Source organism: Protopterus annectens, chromosome 4.part0 (genome assembly GCF_019279795.1).
Source record: "Protopterus annectens isolate FY-2018-M chromosome 4.part0, PAN1.0, whole genome shotgun sequence".
NCBI classification, from domain to species: domain Eukaryota; kingdom Metazoa; phylum Chordata; order Ceratodontiformes; family Protopteridae; genus Protopterus; species Protopterus annectens.
In genome coordinates, this window is record NC_056733.1 from 1,838,759,712 (window position 1) to 1,838,778,065 (window position 18,354).

The window sequence follows — 18,354 nt, forward strand, 5'->3', positions numbered from 1 at the left end:
CTAGTTGAGTTAGTGATGGGGTTTTATTGGGATATTGTAGACAGTAACTAGCTGGTGGTAATTAAGTAGTTGAGGTAGCTCTAGACAATTTAGGCTTCTTAGAGCAACACAGTGATGTGTTCTGAAGGTGGTGTTTTTAGCAAATTTGGAGATCTTACTGTAGCATGACTCTAGTTTGTCTAGATCTATTTTCCTGATGTGGGTGAAAATTAGTGCTGCATACATTAGTGTGGACAATAAGTGAGTCTGGGCTAGGGTGACTCTTGCTTGGTCTGAGAGAAAGTTTTTGTGTCTATAGTCTATATAGTGTACCCATTTTTTTTTAACCTTTTTGATGGTTTGTGAAATATGGACATTGAAGTGAAGGTTATTGTCAATTTCGATCCTGAGAAGTTTGGTATGGTCAGAAGGGGAAATGGTAGTGCCAGTTTTAGAGGTGATGGTGAAGGAGAGGGGAGCAGTTTTTGATTTGTTAGGGGTAAATAGTAGTAATTTAGTTTTATTGGGGTTTAGGATGAGTTGGATATCAGAAATCCATTTTTCTACAGAGTTAAAGGTTTCCTGGGTGAGTTGTTGCAGAATGGCTGGCTGGAGATGGGCCTGTGCAAATCAAAGTTAAATCATCTGCATATTGAATAAGTGTGGCATGCTGGGTTGAACTATGTAGATTACTGGTGAAGATAAAAAAGAGAAGTGGCCCAAGTATTGAGCCTTGTGGGACACCTATGGTGGTGGGAAGTTGAGGGGACAGTATACCTTGCCATTGGAACGTTTGTTGCCTGTCAGTTGAGTAGTTTCTGAACCAGGCTATGGTAGATGGGGCAAAGGATAGTGAGGCTAGAGACTCTAGCAGAATGGGGTGTAAGACTATGTCAAATGCCTTGGAGAGATCCAAAAAAAATGGCAGATGTAAAGCTATTGTTCCTGTATCGGTTAACTAGATTAGTGCATGAGAGAAAAGCAGTGGTTGTGCTATGATGTGGATGGAAGCCATGTTATGTGGTGGATAGGAGTTGATGTGTGTTCAGGAATTTTATGATTTGGGAGTGGATACACTTCTCCAGAATTTTAGATAGGGGGGATAGAATGACGATGGGTCGGTAGTTTGAAAAATCATAAGAGTTCCCACCTTTATGAAGAGGAATGATATATGAAACTTTCCAGATTTTTGGGATAAGAGATTTATTTATTATTTATCAGTTGGGATACATGAAGGGGATTCCTGTGTGGAACGCTTTATAAAGATGGAGACCAGGTAAGATATAGATTCAGCAGCCATTTTTAGGAAGTTAGCAGGTAAGTTATTGTCTGCAAGAGTGGTAGGTTTTAGTTTTAGAAGGAGCTTTTTTATTATAGAGGTGGGGACTTAAGGGGGGAATACTTTCTGAATGATTGGTTGGGGTACATGAAGGGCTGTTTTTGGATAGCTGGCTGGATAATGCCAGGATGAATTCTATAAAATGGTGATTATATTGAGTGGCTACGTGAATGGTATTGTTGGTGGAGTTTGGGGCTGGAGTAGTGGTTTTGCCTGGTTTTAGTAAGGAGTTGATGGAGTGCCAGAATTGTTGTGGGTTTTTAGAGTATTTGCTTTGGGCCCCTAGGAAGTAGTTCTATTTATCCTGTCTGGTTTGTTGTTTGGAATGATTTCTAAGCTGTTGGTAGTTTTGGTTAGAACAGGTGGTGTTTTCCCTTTTGCAGATTTTCCAGGCTTTATCTCTGCAGTTTAGTAGGGCTTTAGTTTATCTACTTAGCCATGCTGCATAGTTGGCTTTCAATGAAAAAAACTCTAGAGGCACACAACTACAAACAGAGCCAACCGGAAGAAAACCTTTTTATTCAGACAAAGAGCGCAGAACAATGGCCAGTAAGCGCTTTCATGTTTCTCTGAAAGCTTCTTCAGACTTAAAAAGTACTCCTTCTATAGTACATCAATATAAAGGCAGGTTTAACCAGCTTGCACCAATCAAATTCTAAACCTACCACCCTAGAACACAAAAAAGGAAAAAAACTAAGGGTAATGCTGCTCAATGCCAGAAGTCTCAACCTCAAGATGCACGCACTCGAGGCCCTTCTCAGTATGGAGAACATCGATGTCTGTGCTGTAACTGAAACCTGGTTCAAGGCTCCCGAGAGCACCCCGGCACTATCAGGCTTTACCTCATATCATGCGTTCCGGCCCCAAAATCCGGACAACACCAAGAAAGGAGGGGGGGTGTCTATATTCATCAAGGACACTCACACCTCAAGGTTGGTGGCAATGCACGATGCATCTGAAACCATCCAGGTGCAATTAACCATAGGCAAGACTGCTCTGCAATTTGTAGCATGTTACAGGCCACCCTCTCAATCTCAGGAACCTCACATAGCTTTCCTGAAAACACTGGAGGGTATAAATGTATCTCCAAACACCATCATACTAGGTGATTTCAACTACCTGAATATAGACTGGGATCACTACTCAAGCCCCAACACTCTAGCCCAAAGGTTCCTAGAGTTCATAAACTCAAATGCCATGGAACAACTAGTCACCATCCCCACAAGAGGAGATAACATACTAGATCTCATCATCACGAACATGGGGTCACAATGTTCAACACCGGACGTATACCCCTCACTGGTGAGATCAGACCATAAACTAATCTCACTGGAAGTCCACATCCCGCCCCCACCTGAGATGAAAAAGACCACGGTGAAGAACTTCTCAAAAGCCGACTTCACACTTCTAAAGACTAGTGTGGTCTCTTTTAAGGCCCCCAAGACTGCGGAAACCATTACTCAAGCCGCTGAATCACTTACAAATGCCTTCTACCAGCACCTACAGGACTGCATGGATCAGGCAATCCCAAACAAAACAAAGACTCTTTGTACCAAAGGCAAGCATCCAGTCTGGTGGACCCCAGCCATAAACAAGCTCTACAACAAAAGGAGGAAGCTACTACAATATAGAGCAAAATCCTTAAAAGGGAAAACACCCTTGATCATTATAAGTAAAAAACTAAGATCTCTCATAGAATCATCCAAGGCAAAATTTGAGAGAAAAGTCGCTAAGGACTCAAAGGACAATCATAAGGCCTTCTTTAGCTATGTTAGAAACCTGGGAAAAAACTCCCAGATATGCTCAGAATTAGTTCAAAATTATGTAAAAATTACTGAACCTATAGACATTGCCAACATACTGGCTGACAGGTTCAGTGCAAACTTCTCCCCCCCCTCCCCCCCAAAAGGTGAGATATCTATACCAGAGAATTATAGCCCCCCAAACATCTCTAACGCTCAGGTGAGAACTGCTCTCTCCAAGGCAAAAAACACAGCATCCATGGGACCAGATGGTGTCCCCGGATGTGTGCTCCACGAACTCAATGAGGAATTAAACCCGCAGTTAGGGCAGCTGTTTAATCTTAGCCTCGCCTCAGGATACGTGCCTAAGGAGTGGCGTACGGCAACTGTGGTCCCACTTCACAAAGGCGGTGCTTCCACCGACCCGGGAAATTACCGTCCCATCAGCTTGACAAGCTTGATCTGCAAAGCTATGGATAGGATCATAATGGAACTCATAAATAAAGACATAGGAGACTTGCAGACTTTGGATCCGACCCAGTTCGGCTTTGTCAAAGGCAGATCATGCCTTTTAAACTTGGTTGACTTTTTCGAGACAGTCACCAAGGCCATTGATGAGGGAAAGGCAGTCCACACAGCCTACCTCGACCTGGCAAAGGCTTTCAACACAATACCCCACTCAGGTATCATTGAAAAACTCATCAGCTTAAATGTAAACCCATACATCACAAGATGGGTTGCAAACTGGCTAAGTGACAGAACCCACAGGGTCAGAGTTGCTGGCGCCATGTCAGACTCAAAGCCTGTCACAAGTGGTGTCCCACAGGGCTCAGTCCTGGGCCCTCTCCTGTTCGGCATCTACTTTTCAGAAGTACAAGCAAACACAGGAGGATTATGGCTGACAAAATTTGCAGATGACTGCAAACTGGGTGCCATAGTTGAGAACACATCTGACACAGTTATTCTTCAGAAGGGTCTTATAGAAATGGATAACTGGTGCCAGAGCCATGGCCTAAAGTTAAACGCCAAAAAATGCATAGTCATACCCTTCGGGAAAAACAAGGTTACCCCTAGCTACCATATAGGTGGCAACCCACTAACCACAGAAGAGGTTATCAGGGATCTGGGGACCCAGGTTGACAGTAACCTTTCATTTGACACTCACGTTGCCAAAGTAGTTAGGAAGACCTTCTACATTGCCCACCTGATCATGAAGGGATTCTCATCCAGATCAAGGAAAGTCATCGTCCCCCTGTACTCATCACTCATCAGACCAATGATTGAGTACAATGCCCCATTCGGAATGTATCTGACACGACACCTGCAGCAACTGGAAAGGCCCCAAAAGTTCTTCACCAAAAGGATAAAGGGTCTCAAAAATATGTCCTATGCTGCCCGACTGAAGGAACTTCAGCTCTATTCAGTCGCTTACCGTCTGCTCAGAGGTGACCTGTGCCTGACATATAAGGCCATGTCCAACCCAGAATTGATGAACATGCTTCACCTCAAAAAATCTAGATCCTTCAGAACTACAAGGGTGGGAGACTTAAACCTTGACACGGTTATTAATAGGACGTGCTGGAGGGACAGATTCATCACCCAGAGACTCCCTATGCTGTGGAACAAAATCCCGGTACATGTGAGGCAGAGCACCTCACTGGCTTTGTTCAAGAGAAATCTTGACCAATGGATGGGAGATCGCAGATATACCCCAGGGATTATCTCAGTGTCACTGCTTGACAGAGGCACAGCAAAATAATGGGCATAGTATCCTCCAAACTAAAGGGGTGGCGAAAGCCACAAAACTCTGGGCTAGGCTTATAAATGCCCTTGGGCAGATAGCCTAGTATGAACCTATGAACCTATGAAAAATCATCCCTTTACATCATTAATTAATGCAGTAATCAAGAATCAATTAAATCATCTCTGCCTAGTAATGCTTACAATACTGAAAAATGTAGTGTGTTATCACATAACAATGCAGATAGAATGCATATGCAAATGTGTGCATGCAATAAAAAACATTTATATATACATATATATATATATATATATATATATATATATATATATATATATATATATATATATATATTAAGATACAACCATTGATAAATAAAATATGGGCATTCATATAAATGTCCTACATCTAAAAACATGTTTATTCTAGCCATTTAACATTCATAAAGTCAGTAAAATTTCATTACCAGAAAAATCTGTTATTCCATATAAAAACTACTATTCCATAAAAACTTCATACTTGTTTATATATGAAAACACGTATTCATACTCATGTTCCAAGGTAATAAATAGGGGTCTGCCCATTAAAAGTAACTAGTGAGTAAGGGGTCAATCTTTAAGGAAGGGTCTCAGTGAAACCCTATCATTTAGGCTGTGTAACCCATCTGCTTGTAACTGTAGCTTCCTGCTTCTCAGTACGGTTGCTGACATCACCTAACCTCGCTGTTTTGTATATTAATTCCATCACTGTAAACCGAAACTTGTGTGTTGTATATGTATGCATTACATGTCTTGCAAGAGCATTACTCCCATCTTCCCTACTGATGGCATAAATGTGTTCCCTCACACGCTCTCTCAGCATTCTATTGGTTTTGCCAACATAGAAGCAACTGCATTTCTGACATACAGCTAGAGATACACGAGATCCCTTGTCTTACAGTCTGCATATATCTTAAAAGAAAATACTTGACCTCTGTCAGGGTGAACAAATTCCTTGCTCCTAGACACGAAACTGCAATGGTTGCCTGACCTACATGGAAACGTCCCTACTCAGATCTGGTCCTATCACTTCCAGTCTTCTCATAGCACAATATCCTTTCAATGACTATTCCTGTATGTAAGATTCAGTGAATTCCCTGTTGCTTCTCTGACTTTACTGTCCAAAGTGAGTATGTGCCAATTATTATGAGTGATCTCCTTAATCTTTCTACTGCTGTTTGTGTAGGGTATCACTATCCTATTGATATTACCAGTACCTCTGGTTCCATTAGTCTCTGTACATAATCTTTCTCTATTCCTCTTAATGTATGGTTTTTACCTGTGATGTCCCTTCTGGTCACAGTCTCATCATGAATATCATCAGTTTCATATCTATGGTACCCTCTCTCCTTAAATTCATTCTCTAAACTGTCTAACCTGAGCTGAAACACAGAATCTTCACTGGTGAGCCTGGAGGCCGTTAGGGCCTGACCTTTAATTATATTTTGGTAGATGTGTGGAGGGTGCATGCTTGTGTGATGTAACAATGCATTCTTCCTACAAGTCTTCCTAAACATCTCTGTCTTTATCCCTTCATCTTGTTTACATACTAACACATCTAGAAATTCTATCTCTTTCTTGGACCAATTCCCTGTAAAAGAGGGAAAAGTGGCAGTGCCATTTATATACTCTATGAAACTTTTTAAACTATCCTCAACACCCCTCCAAACCAAAAAAAAAATCATCTACAAAGCATTTATTAGTATTTGATCTGAATTGTATATTGTGTATTCTGCATCACATAGGTATCCTCCCAATACGCCATTACCAAATTGGCATAAGACTTGGCGCACGGTGTCCCCATCTTTACACCTTTCAATTGTAGAAAGTAGTTGTCATCATATATAAAGGCATTGTTTTTTAAGATAAGATCCATGAGCATAGCACATCTATTGATCAAATCTCTTGGCATACTTTTCTCTATCAGGAACAACCTCATATATGCAACACCTGTTTCATTTGTTATACTAGTAAACAATGAGGTGACATCTAAAGTAACTAACAAATCTGAGGATATATCACCTCCTGTTGTCACATGCTCTGTCAGAGTTTCCAAGAAATGCTGAGTATCTCTAATCACTGTTGTTGTCTCATTGACTACCTGTCTTAATTGCTTCTCAACATAAATAGATACAGACTCTGTTAGCCATCCTTTAACTCGAGACAATGGGTCTCATAGCAGGATTTAGCAAGCATTTGTGTACCTTAGGTAGTCCCCTTATGACTGGAATCACAGGTTTCTTGATCAAAAAATACTTATACAGCTCAAAATCTATAACATTACATATAAACATATCATATAATGTGCTATGTACATCTTTTATAATCCTATCTAACTGTACAGCATTCAAATTCTGATAGGTCCCTTGCTCTCCCAATAAATCACTCATTTTACTTGCATAAACATTTCTGTCCATTAGAACAATAGCTCCGCCTTTATAGGCGGGTCTATTAACAATTCCTTTATTGTCTTGAAGAGTCTTGTGTGCTTCTCTTTCCCTGACATTCAAATTGTAAAAAACATCTTTCCTGTCAGCTCTACCTCTCTCCAATAAGTTCAGTAAATTCCTCTCACAAGCTTTCTCAAACACCTCTAACAAGGGATGTAACTGGAGTGTAAAAGTGGATGGTTTTCTAAAACTTGTAGCTACATTACTTATTATCACCATATAACATGTTTAAGCTAACTTTCCTCATGAATAATTTAATGTCCAACATTAATTCACTACAATCAATGCTCTTGGCTGGGATAAACAAAAATCCTTTATTTAAAAGTTCCCTTTCTGTTTCATTTAGAACATAACTGGAAAGATTAATCACTAAGTCCAACTCACTGGTCGCAATATCTTTTTCTGGAAATCCAGCCTCTCTTCCGACGACTTGAGTTTCCTCATCCTTGATTGAGGGCTCCATGCTTGCTTCTGAAATGCTCAGAAGGGCAACGGAAAAGGACAAAACGGAGTCATAACATCTGACGTTGTCGCCATCTCCTGTATCGGTTTCTCCTTTCTGCGAACATCCTGGACAATGGAAATGTCTCTACTTTAACCTTGTGAGCATTCTCCTGTACTTGCTGTAGACCCAAAAGCACGTCTGTTCACATCAATACTCTCCTCTCTCTCACTGACGTTGGGTGTATCAGCTGACGTAGTAGGAAGTGAGGTTGCCGCTCATGACTGGTTGATGTTTGTGGGTTGGCTGGAGTCTCTGCCTCTCACTGGTTCCCGTGGCCATGAGAAGACATTCCCATTTTGGAAGTCCAAAAAGTCTTTCTCGAGTTTCTTCTTTTTCACCTGCATTAATTTGTTTTCAGGTAGTGCTAAGTGTGTACTTAGTTCTAACAAAAAATCATTAATTTTGATCACTGAAAGGGCAGTCGCTAGTTCTTGCTGTGTCCTAGTTGCTTCATCCATAAGCCCTCTCTCAATGTCCATATACTGCTCAATGAGCAACCACATATAACCACAGCTTGTTTCAATATTCAGTTGTTGCCATTTAGTTACCAACTCTGGATATGTGTTGCCAAAAGTGGGCATCTTTAAAATTCGCAGACCTCTAGGTACTACCTTAAAGCAGAGGCAAGCCTCTATCTGCTTCCTCTGCCATTGTGTATGTTTAAGCTTATCCTACACACTTATCATAAGGTTAAACACACAAGGCAGGTTGAATAACCAGCTACTAAATATGAGTCAGGACTTCCTTAATATAGGCTATTCAGAGAGAATAGTGGATAAAGCATGAAATAAGGTTAAACAGCAATATTTAAAGCAGGACATAGTCCCATATTTTAGTGATGGCCACCAAGGAAATGACACAAATTAGACCAAATAGGACAAGATGTATGCTTACTTATAACAGGAATACCACAGCAGGTAAGAATATAATACTGAAACATTGGGAAATTCTAAGGAATGTTCAAGGTTTACAAGAACTTGTAGCAGAAGGACCAGCATTTGGTTATAAATGCAACTGAACGTTAAAACAAACACTATGTTATAAAGAGCAACTAAAAAGTTTTTCTTACTGGCTTTAAATGCAAACAAGGTACATTTAAATGTAATAATTGTGTTTACTGTAAACATCTATACACCAATCGAACAATAAGACATCCAGTAACCAAAAGTGAATTTATACTTCAAGCTTATGGGAACTGTAATACTAGCAATCTGGTGTATATGGCTAGGTGTGAACAGTGTGATTGTTACTATGTGGGCATGACTAACAGGAGGTTTAAAGAACGCATAGCTGGCCATATTAGTGACATTAAATGCAAGTTACTGACAAATGCACTAAGTAAGCATATTTTGGAAAAGGGCGATCAACATTTATTTAAATTTATGATATTGAAGGTAATTTATAAACCACTGAAGGGGAGGGGATGTGAAGTTGTTAACAGAAAATGAGGAAATGAAATGGATCTTGCAGATGAAGTCTCATATACCACCAAGACTAAATGACTGTTTCACTTTAAAACCCTATTTAAGGGAATTACATCAAAAAGTTTGAAATTGTGTCATGTGATTTTATTGAATATTTAGCTGATGACTGCAACTATTAAGATGTATTTGCCTGAGGAAGCCTTGTGGTGAAAGTTTTAACTTTTATGAGAAGTTTTAACTTGCGACTTTTAATAAAAGAATTTGAGTGTTCCAGTGCTTTTTTTCTTTTTTGGATTTTGTTCGTGTATTGAGTACTGGTTAACTACCAACCTACTGGTTTGTTTGGACAGTATTATAACCTGGAGAGAGGAATTCTTAATTTTGGATTCTAGGTTTTAGCCATGTCTCTGTGATGGTCAGTATGTCAGGAGCGTAATGAGTTGTAAATACATGCAGTTCCGGTATCTTATTGGCAATATTTCTTATGTTTATATTAAGGATTAGTAGGTCAGATATCTGTTTAGTTTTGAGTAGACCTGGATTTGGGTGTACATCACCAGAGATTTGTAGCCTCTTTATGGTTGATAGTATGTGTTTGGTTATGTGTGTTATTGCTATGCTGGATGTATGTGATGTTTTTCTAGTGTTGTAACTTGGTGTGCTAATGTGTATATAAAGTGTAGTATTAAGATTGAGAACTGTGGGGCTGATGAAGAAATTTGTGTGAGTTTCTGTGGGTGTGGAAATATGTGTTGTATGGAATGCGGTGTTGTCTAGAGGTAAGTTAGTATGTATTGATGTGATGTAGAATAGTACTGTGAGGGATAATGAGAGCAATCCAAGTGTACTTTGCATGCTGTATGGTAGAGATGCTAGGATGATGGCCGTTAGGTGTTTGAGGTGATGAGGCTGTAAGGTATTTGAGGTGGTGTGGGGGTGTGGCTAGTAGGTGTTGTGTGTAACTTCAGGATGGGAGTGGTGTATAGAGTGTTGATTAGTATATGATGTTGAGTATGTGGTAGGTCTAGGTGAAGGTCAAGTGTTGTGGTCAGGTGATGAGGGGTTAGAATAAATGTAGATATAGTAGGGTTGTGGGAAATGGGGGCAGGGTAGGGGAGCAGAGTGACCTGAGCGGAGTGAGGCCCGACCAGGCTACAAAAATGCAGAAACAATCAGGTTTCACTTTTCAGGGAAGGTAAATGACCAGGATTATCTATACTGGTTTTGTTTTACAAAATTCCTTGGTGGTAGCTACAGGATTAGTTTGGGGAGGTCTGTTGTGAGCTGCTGTTGCTGCAGAATCCCACAGCAGTAATTTACAGCGTTATCACATAAAACCTAATACAGATAACACTAAAGAAGCAGAAATTAACCTTATTTCCTTGTTGTTTCAGGTGTTTTTTTTTATAAATGACACTGTGACTGCTTTAGATGGTAGTAAAAAGCAGGTAGGAGTCTCTTTGCTATATGAGGCTTTCAATGAGGTGAGCTGGGTTGGGCTAGGTGGCGGAACGAAAAGAATCCTAAGAAATGAAAAGGAGGTATGGGTACAGGTTAGGACAGAAAAATAAACACCTTAACTATTCCCCTTTTTTTAGACATATCACTTTAGAACACAAATGAGACTAGTACTGTTCATATGTTAATCTAGGTTATTTTGTTTCTAAACTGTAAAGATAAGCTAGGGATGAAACAGGGTGACCCTTATCTCTTCTATAATTTATTTGAATATTGAGCCACTAGCCAATTACATAAAATTAAATAATAATACCATAGGTTTTCAAATAAATGACTGCTATACTTTGAAAATTAAGCTATTTGCTGATAATATACTGTTGTTAATGATTTTTTTATATTAATTAATGAATAATCAATATTGTGATAGTTTGAGCTGATATCTGGTCTGCTGAATAAGACTGACACTTTATTAGCTAACAAATTAAATTAGTTGTTTGAACACAATGGTGGGTTTAAATAGGTTAATAAACAGATTCAATATTTAGGGATTAATCTGACACATAGCTATAAAGAAATAATGAATTAAAACATTCTAAACAATATCGGTATGTTAGTAAACAAACAGCGGAATAAGCTATTATTGTCTATTAAAGACAGACAGGCATTGATTAAAACAGTTTTTGTACCTAAAATTTTAAATATTATACTGACAACCTCTTTACCTTCATCTTAAAAAAAAACAGATTGAATAGTTTAATAGCATATGCTTAGATTTATTTAACAGTTATACAATACACAGGCAATTCTACTATAATCACATCTGCTAATAACAACTTTAGAAGATCAGAGCTAACACAAAACTTATTTTCTACCATTGAATCCTGGCTCACAGAGGCCCAGTTGTTACTGAACCCCCAAAAACAAAACTGTTACTTTTCTCATCCAAACCCCTTCTTGATTTTAAAATTTTCTCACAAACAATACTGAAATTGAAATTGTGAAAAATGGTAAATTACTGGGCATCACTATTGATGACAAACTTATGCTTGAAAATCATATACTCAGCACCATCAAAAAAAAAACTATTTTAAACATGGTAAACTATATAGGCACAAACTCTATCTGGACAAAGCCACCAAATTAACACTAGCTAATAGTCTGCTTCTCCCTTATTTTTTGTATGGTAGCACCATCTTTACCAACCTACACACATCTCTTGCAAACAAACTACAGTCATGTTACTATAAGATAGCTAAGTTTGTCTGAAATATGCCAACATGCACACACCACTGCTTGGCCATTAAACAGTAAACTGGCTTGACTTCCCTCATTACCTTCAATTTACCCAGCTTACTCTTACCCACAAAATACCCAACAACTCTAAATACTGTCCATCCCTTCAAACAATAATACAAACTTATACCCCAAATTGTAAACTTTGGTCTTCCAGGAAACACTTCCTAATGGTAACCCAACCTAATAAAAGAGCCGGGCGATGCCTTTATTCCTATGCAGTAGCTAAACTATGGAATGCCCTCCCTCACTCTATTATTCAACTTGACTCCACACTAACTTTCAGAAAAGCTCTGAAAGGACTATACACCTCAATAACCAGGACTGGTCCTGTACTAACATAAGTAAACCTCCTTAATTATTACTTACTACATACACTTACAATGTCCTTTTGCTCTTACTTCATGATCCACAGTAATTTTAAAAGTCTCCATTTCCCATCTCCTTACTATTTAATTAATCCATTACTATTCCTTTCAATATTTTTCCTGTAATGTCTTAGTACATAGCATACTGATGATAAAGCTGTAACTGGTGTATGACAAACTTAGGTCACAATGTTTCTTCCCTCAGCTGTGACATGGTTACAATTTAGTAATGTCTGTTTACAAAATCTTATGAATCTTTATAATGTAACTTTTCAAAATTTAATGTCTTATTCCAAAATTTAAAGAATGTCAACAATTGTTTTGGAACTTTTACTGTTTTTATCTTTTCTTTTTTACTTCTAATACACTTTGTAATGTTTAAGCTAAATGATAAATTGTTTCTATAATTTGTGGAGCTTTTCTCTGTGGGCCTCCACTGAAAATGTGACTTTCTGGCCCAGTGGACTTTCCAGGTCAACAAATGTCAATAAATAAATAAATAATTAAAACATTATCCTAATAAACCTAAAACAGATTTTAGGGCACCACATTAAAAAAAGAAAGTGGCAGACTATCTGAAAAATAATAAAGTAAGCCGATGTGTGGTATTAAAAAAACACCAAATAAACAATCATGTCTGGACTTATGCTATTATGGAAGGGTTATCTTTGTTTATGGATACTATTTTAAATCCCATAGCTGATTGCCTTCTTTCGTACAAGATTCAAGGAATTTTCTTGAAAATATAAGAAGGTTTAATGATAATTATCATTATCAAGATGGTGAAGTAATAATGCTCACAGTTGATATAACCTCCTTATTTACAATTATTCCATGGAATAAATGATTAGAATATGATAGATCTTATCTAACACATAAGACTACTTATTCTAATGATATCATCAATCTCTTTTGTTCTATTTTGGAGGTATTATTGGAAGATAATTATTTTTATTTAATCAGAAATATTATCATCAAGTTAAGGGCATTGTTAAGGGGTTGGCAGCTGCCCCAGTACTTGCCAATTTAGTTTTGGGTTGGGGGAGAATGAGGTGCTTCCAGGAAATATTTTCTATGAAAGGATAATATTTTTTTAAAAGATTTGTGGGTGGTTTGTTTTTTATGGTAAAAGATGATTTTAAAGTTTGCAAATTATTCACTGAAGAACTAAACAAAAGTGCAAATTTCCTGAAGTTCACTTTAGCCTGTGTAGGTACCAAGATTAATTTTCTAGACATTAATTTAGAGTAGAATGTTACTAATAAGTTTTTTGAAAGTAGTATGTATCGAAAAGTTACTTTTATGAATTATTTGCACTATGATAGTAACCATCCTGAATTTATAAAGAATATACCCAGAGGCCAATATATAAGAGGATCAATGCTAAATGCCAATGATATGATTTTTGGAAATGAAATTAAGCTTATTACTTTAATGTTTTTAGATAGAGGGCATAAGGATGTTTGATTAACAAGTAGGGCCAATGAAATCTTATTTAAAAGACATACTCATTTTTCCTCCATTTTACATAAAACATTGGATAAAGTGAAGAAAAGTTTAGATAATGATAATACATTATTTTTAACTTAGATATGTCTGTAGATAGTTTAGTGATTATGAATATTATCTCTAATAGCTGGCTTATTCTAAAGGGACGTACAGACATTTATAATGTGATGGGTGATAAATCACAATTTGTTTATAAAAGGAACTATAGCTTAAAAAATTGTCAAAACATGATAATATCAGAATAAAACCTGCAGTTACTGAAAATGCGGAAGGGACATATAAGTGCAGGCTGTGCAGTGCCTGCATATTTATTCACAAATGTTCTTTTATTTTTTTGCCCTACATTAGTAAAACAATCAATGCTAAAGGGAGATACATTTGTATAACAAAAGCTGCTGTTTATGTCAGTCTGTGTACTGGATGTGAGGTCTTTTATATAGAAGTGGCCTCCAGGGAATTTAATAAAAGAACAAAAGATCTCCTATATGCCATTAAATGTAAGAATATTGAAAATGCATTGTATAAACATTGTATTACATGTAGCAGTTTTACAAACAACATGTTTGTTTTTGTATTGGAACAAATTTTAGAAGATAATAAACAGGGAAGTTTTAAATAAGTTTTAAAATAATATTGAAAAAAGAGAAACTATTTGACAGGGTCTATATTACGCCATTAAAACACATTAAAATCGAAGATCACATTGTCGAGAAGTATTCAGCAAAATTCACCAACAAAATACAAAATATGGCAAAGCAAAAGGCTGGAATCCAGCACAAATGTTTTATTATAAAACAGTTAATTCTACTGATTCATCAGACGTCCAACCATAACTATAAATCACACATTTAAATAACCTCCATCTAACTTTAATTATCAATTAAGCATTAATCAGAGTACAATTAAAACATTAGTGAAACATCCTAAGCTAAAATATCAATATAATGCATATCCTATGACATATTAAAAAAGATAGTAAAAAAAATATATATGAGATAATTTCTATTTTTGAACCACTTCAACTGAATATTGCTGGTGCTCAGAAAATTCATTACAGTTCTATTTTTAATATCACCCATCCTATCATCTACCCCTAGTTTTTTCCACTATTAGGAACTTGAAACTATGTATATTCCCACAGTTCATAGTATGTTTCGCCAAGGCATTAGTTGTCACTGAATTCTTAATATGATATAAATGTTCCTTTATTCTATTTAAGTCTCCTGTCTGTCTTCCCTATATAAAATGCTTGGCATACCTGGCAATGCACCAGCTATACTACATGATCTGTTTCACATGTCCCTTCAGCCTTAAATATAAAGGTCTTCTGAAAATCTGGATGGTCAAATTTCCCAGTTGTATCAATATATTTACAATAATTGCACCTATAACAGGGCTTTGTAACTGTTAATTAAAATACAAAGAAAGGGACTTTAACTTCATTTGGGTAACATAGCATTCTCTTTAAATTACATATGTCCTTAAATGAAAATGTTGGATTAGACCCTATTATTGCCTTAATCTCCGAATCTGATGTTAAGATTGGCCAAAATTTCTTAAAAAATATCCAGGATAGGTCTAAAGTTGCTTGCATAACATGCTGGCTTTCTAACAGCACATCTATTCCTGTCCCTTTGATTCATATTTACTTCTGGTTTGTGCTCCGAAAAATAGGGCATCGCTTCTGTATCTCCAAGTCCCTGTACTTCTGCTAAGGTAGTGGTGACCATACTTCTATTATACTCTCTTGTCTGTCAACCTTTTCTCCAACTGCTTTAACTCTTGTTGAAAGACTTTGATAATATTGTAAAAGGGCAGGGAAGGAGAGCATCAAGATTAAGTGCTGAGAGCAAAGATGTGGGGGGTGCATACTTGTCCTATATAGTTAGCTATTTCTATAACATCCTTTCTATGTAGTGCTGTATAAACTCATCCATATGTTTGTATGGTAACCTTCACATCCTAAAAATCTATTTTCTCATATGAATGAGTCATTGTGAACCCTAAAAAAGGTACAGGATTGTTTATAAACTCATAAAACTGCATTAATTCTTCCACTGTACCTATCTATACCACAAAAAAGGTCATTGACAAACCGACGTCAGAATCCTATGTGTTGTCTAAATGGTCCATTTAATATAAACTCATCTTCCCAGTTAGCCATCATAATATTGACGTAGCTATTGGCCTATGAGGTGCCCATAGCTATAAAATTATTTTGTAAATATACCGGATGATCAAAAATAAATACATTGTTTTCCAACACTATCTCCATAAGGAGGCACAATACAGCAACCACTTTGATCTCAAATGTAGCTGTTGTATTCAAATACTGTTGTAGCATCAAAATCCCATTACCATCACGTATCTTACTAAAATGGGACTGAACCTCTAAGATGACTAAAATCACTTTACCCTTGGAAACTCTTCCCTTAAAAACCATATATAAATATTTCATAAAATGTTTAGAATCATATAAAATGACAGGATCATTATCCAGAAGTGGTCTACATTTCTTCTCTAAAAATATTGAAATAGGTTTTGTGCACTAGCCTTTCCCTGAAACTATTGGTCTCAGTGGTGGGTTCACAGGGTCCTTGTGTATTTCTGGTAATCCCTGTATTGTTGGTATCAATGGTTCATTAGCAATAAAATACTCATACATGTCCTGTTCTAAATTTCTTATCAACAAACACTCATTCAGAGTATTATAAATTCTATTAATCATTGCACAGACATCATGACTAATTTCATTATACTTTTCAACATTACTAAGCATCTGCTTCATTTTTGTAAAATAGCAGTGACAATCCAAAATGACAATAGGTCTACCTTTTGTTGCCACCTTTTTTTATATAGAGAAGCCAGACAGGAGACTTAAAAATAGAATAGGGGAAGATTTATATGATATTAAGAATTCCGTGACAATTAATGTCTTGGCAAAACATGTTAGGAACTGTGGGGATATACACAGTTTCAAGGTCCTAATAGCGAATAAAACTAGGGTAGATGATAGGACAGGTGATATTAAAAATAGAACTGAAGTGAATGAAACAAGGTGGATTGTTAAATTAACAGCAGATACAGGCAAAGGACTCAATGATAAGGTCCCTTTAAAACCTGTGCTAAGAGCCAAACCCCTAAAGAAATTGTTTTTTCTGAGTACCAGCAGTATTCAATTGAAATGGTTCAAACATAGAAATTTTTATCTCGTATATGTATTTTTATTTTTTATTTTTAATTACTATCTTTTTTAATATGTCATAGGATGTGCATTTTCTTCTTATTTTCAGCTTTGGATGTTTGACTAATGTTTTAATTATACACTAATGCTTAATTGATAATTAAAGTTTGACAGAGGTTGTTATTTAAATGTGTGATTTATAGTTATGGTTGAACATCTGAGGAAGCAGTAGAATTACTGTGAAAGCACTTACGTGTTTAACTGTATTATAATAAAAACATTTGTCCTGGATTCCAGCCATTTTCTTTGCCTTGTTTTGTATTTTGTTGGTGGATTATCTATATTTCGTAATGAGGCATTTACCTGCAGTATTTGGATTTTACTTCTGGGATTCATTGAATACTTAAAGGGCAAATATGTAGTTTGGCCAACTACACAATTTTGTCCTTTTCTCCACTATAGTGCAGTGCAAACTTGTAGTTGGTATATTTAGTTAGGGGATGGGTGGGTTTGGTTTAGGTAGATTTAGTCTTGTTGGGGTGTGGGGTAAGTATTTGTTTGCCCTTTAAGTATTCAGTGAATCGCAGAAGTGAATTTCGCTGAATACTTGTCGACAATGTGGTATTTGATGTTAACATGTTTTGACGTCATAATATAGACCCGACAGTTAGCATTAAAGACCTGTGAACATCCAGAACTATGAGGTAATTAATATAAAATATTTTTTAAAAGACAGGAGGTTAACAGTGAAGAAGTGAATAAGTGCAAATATATGTTTGTATGGATTTTTTTAGTATTATTTATGATGATAGTTAAGTTAGTTTATAACTGAAATGTTTCTATAATAATATTAAATAATTAAGTGGTTGTAATTGGAAATGAATGTCGATTGGGTGTTGTGTATTTAAATAGTTAACTGGAAGAATTGTTGCATTTTCTGATGAAGTCTTACGATGAAAAGTGGATTCATTAAACTTTGGTACATTTAAAGTTGGCTTGTTATTTGTGCAGTCTTGCGCCAGGTTCCAGTTTCAAGGGTGGTTTTCATTTAAGTGTCAGAATGTGTTTGCCTGACTTAGGAATGTGTACTATATCATCAACCATTAAAACAGTGGGTCTGTGGTAAATGGTGACTATTAACCTAAGAAGATAATGTTACAAGTTTATTTGTCTGGAAAGTGATTAGAGTATCTCTGTACAACATATACAAATTAAACAATAGTGTGTGTGTGTGTGTGTGTGTGTGTGTGTGTGTGTGTGTGTGTGTGTGTGTGTGTGTGTGTGTGTATCATATCAGAGACCATATGATCAAGTTTCTAAAAAC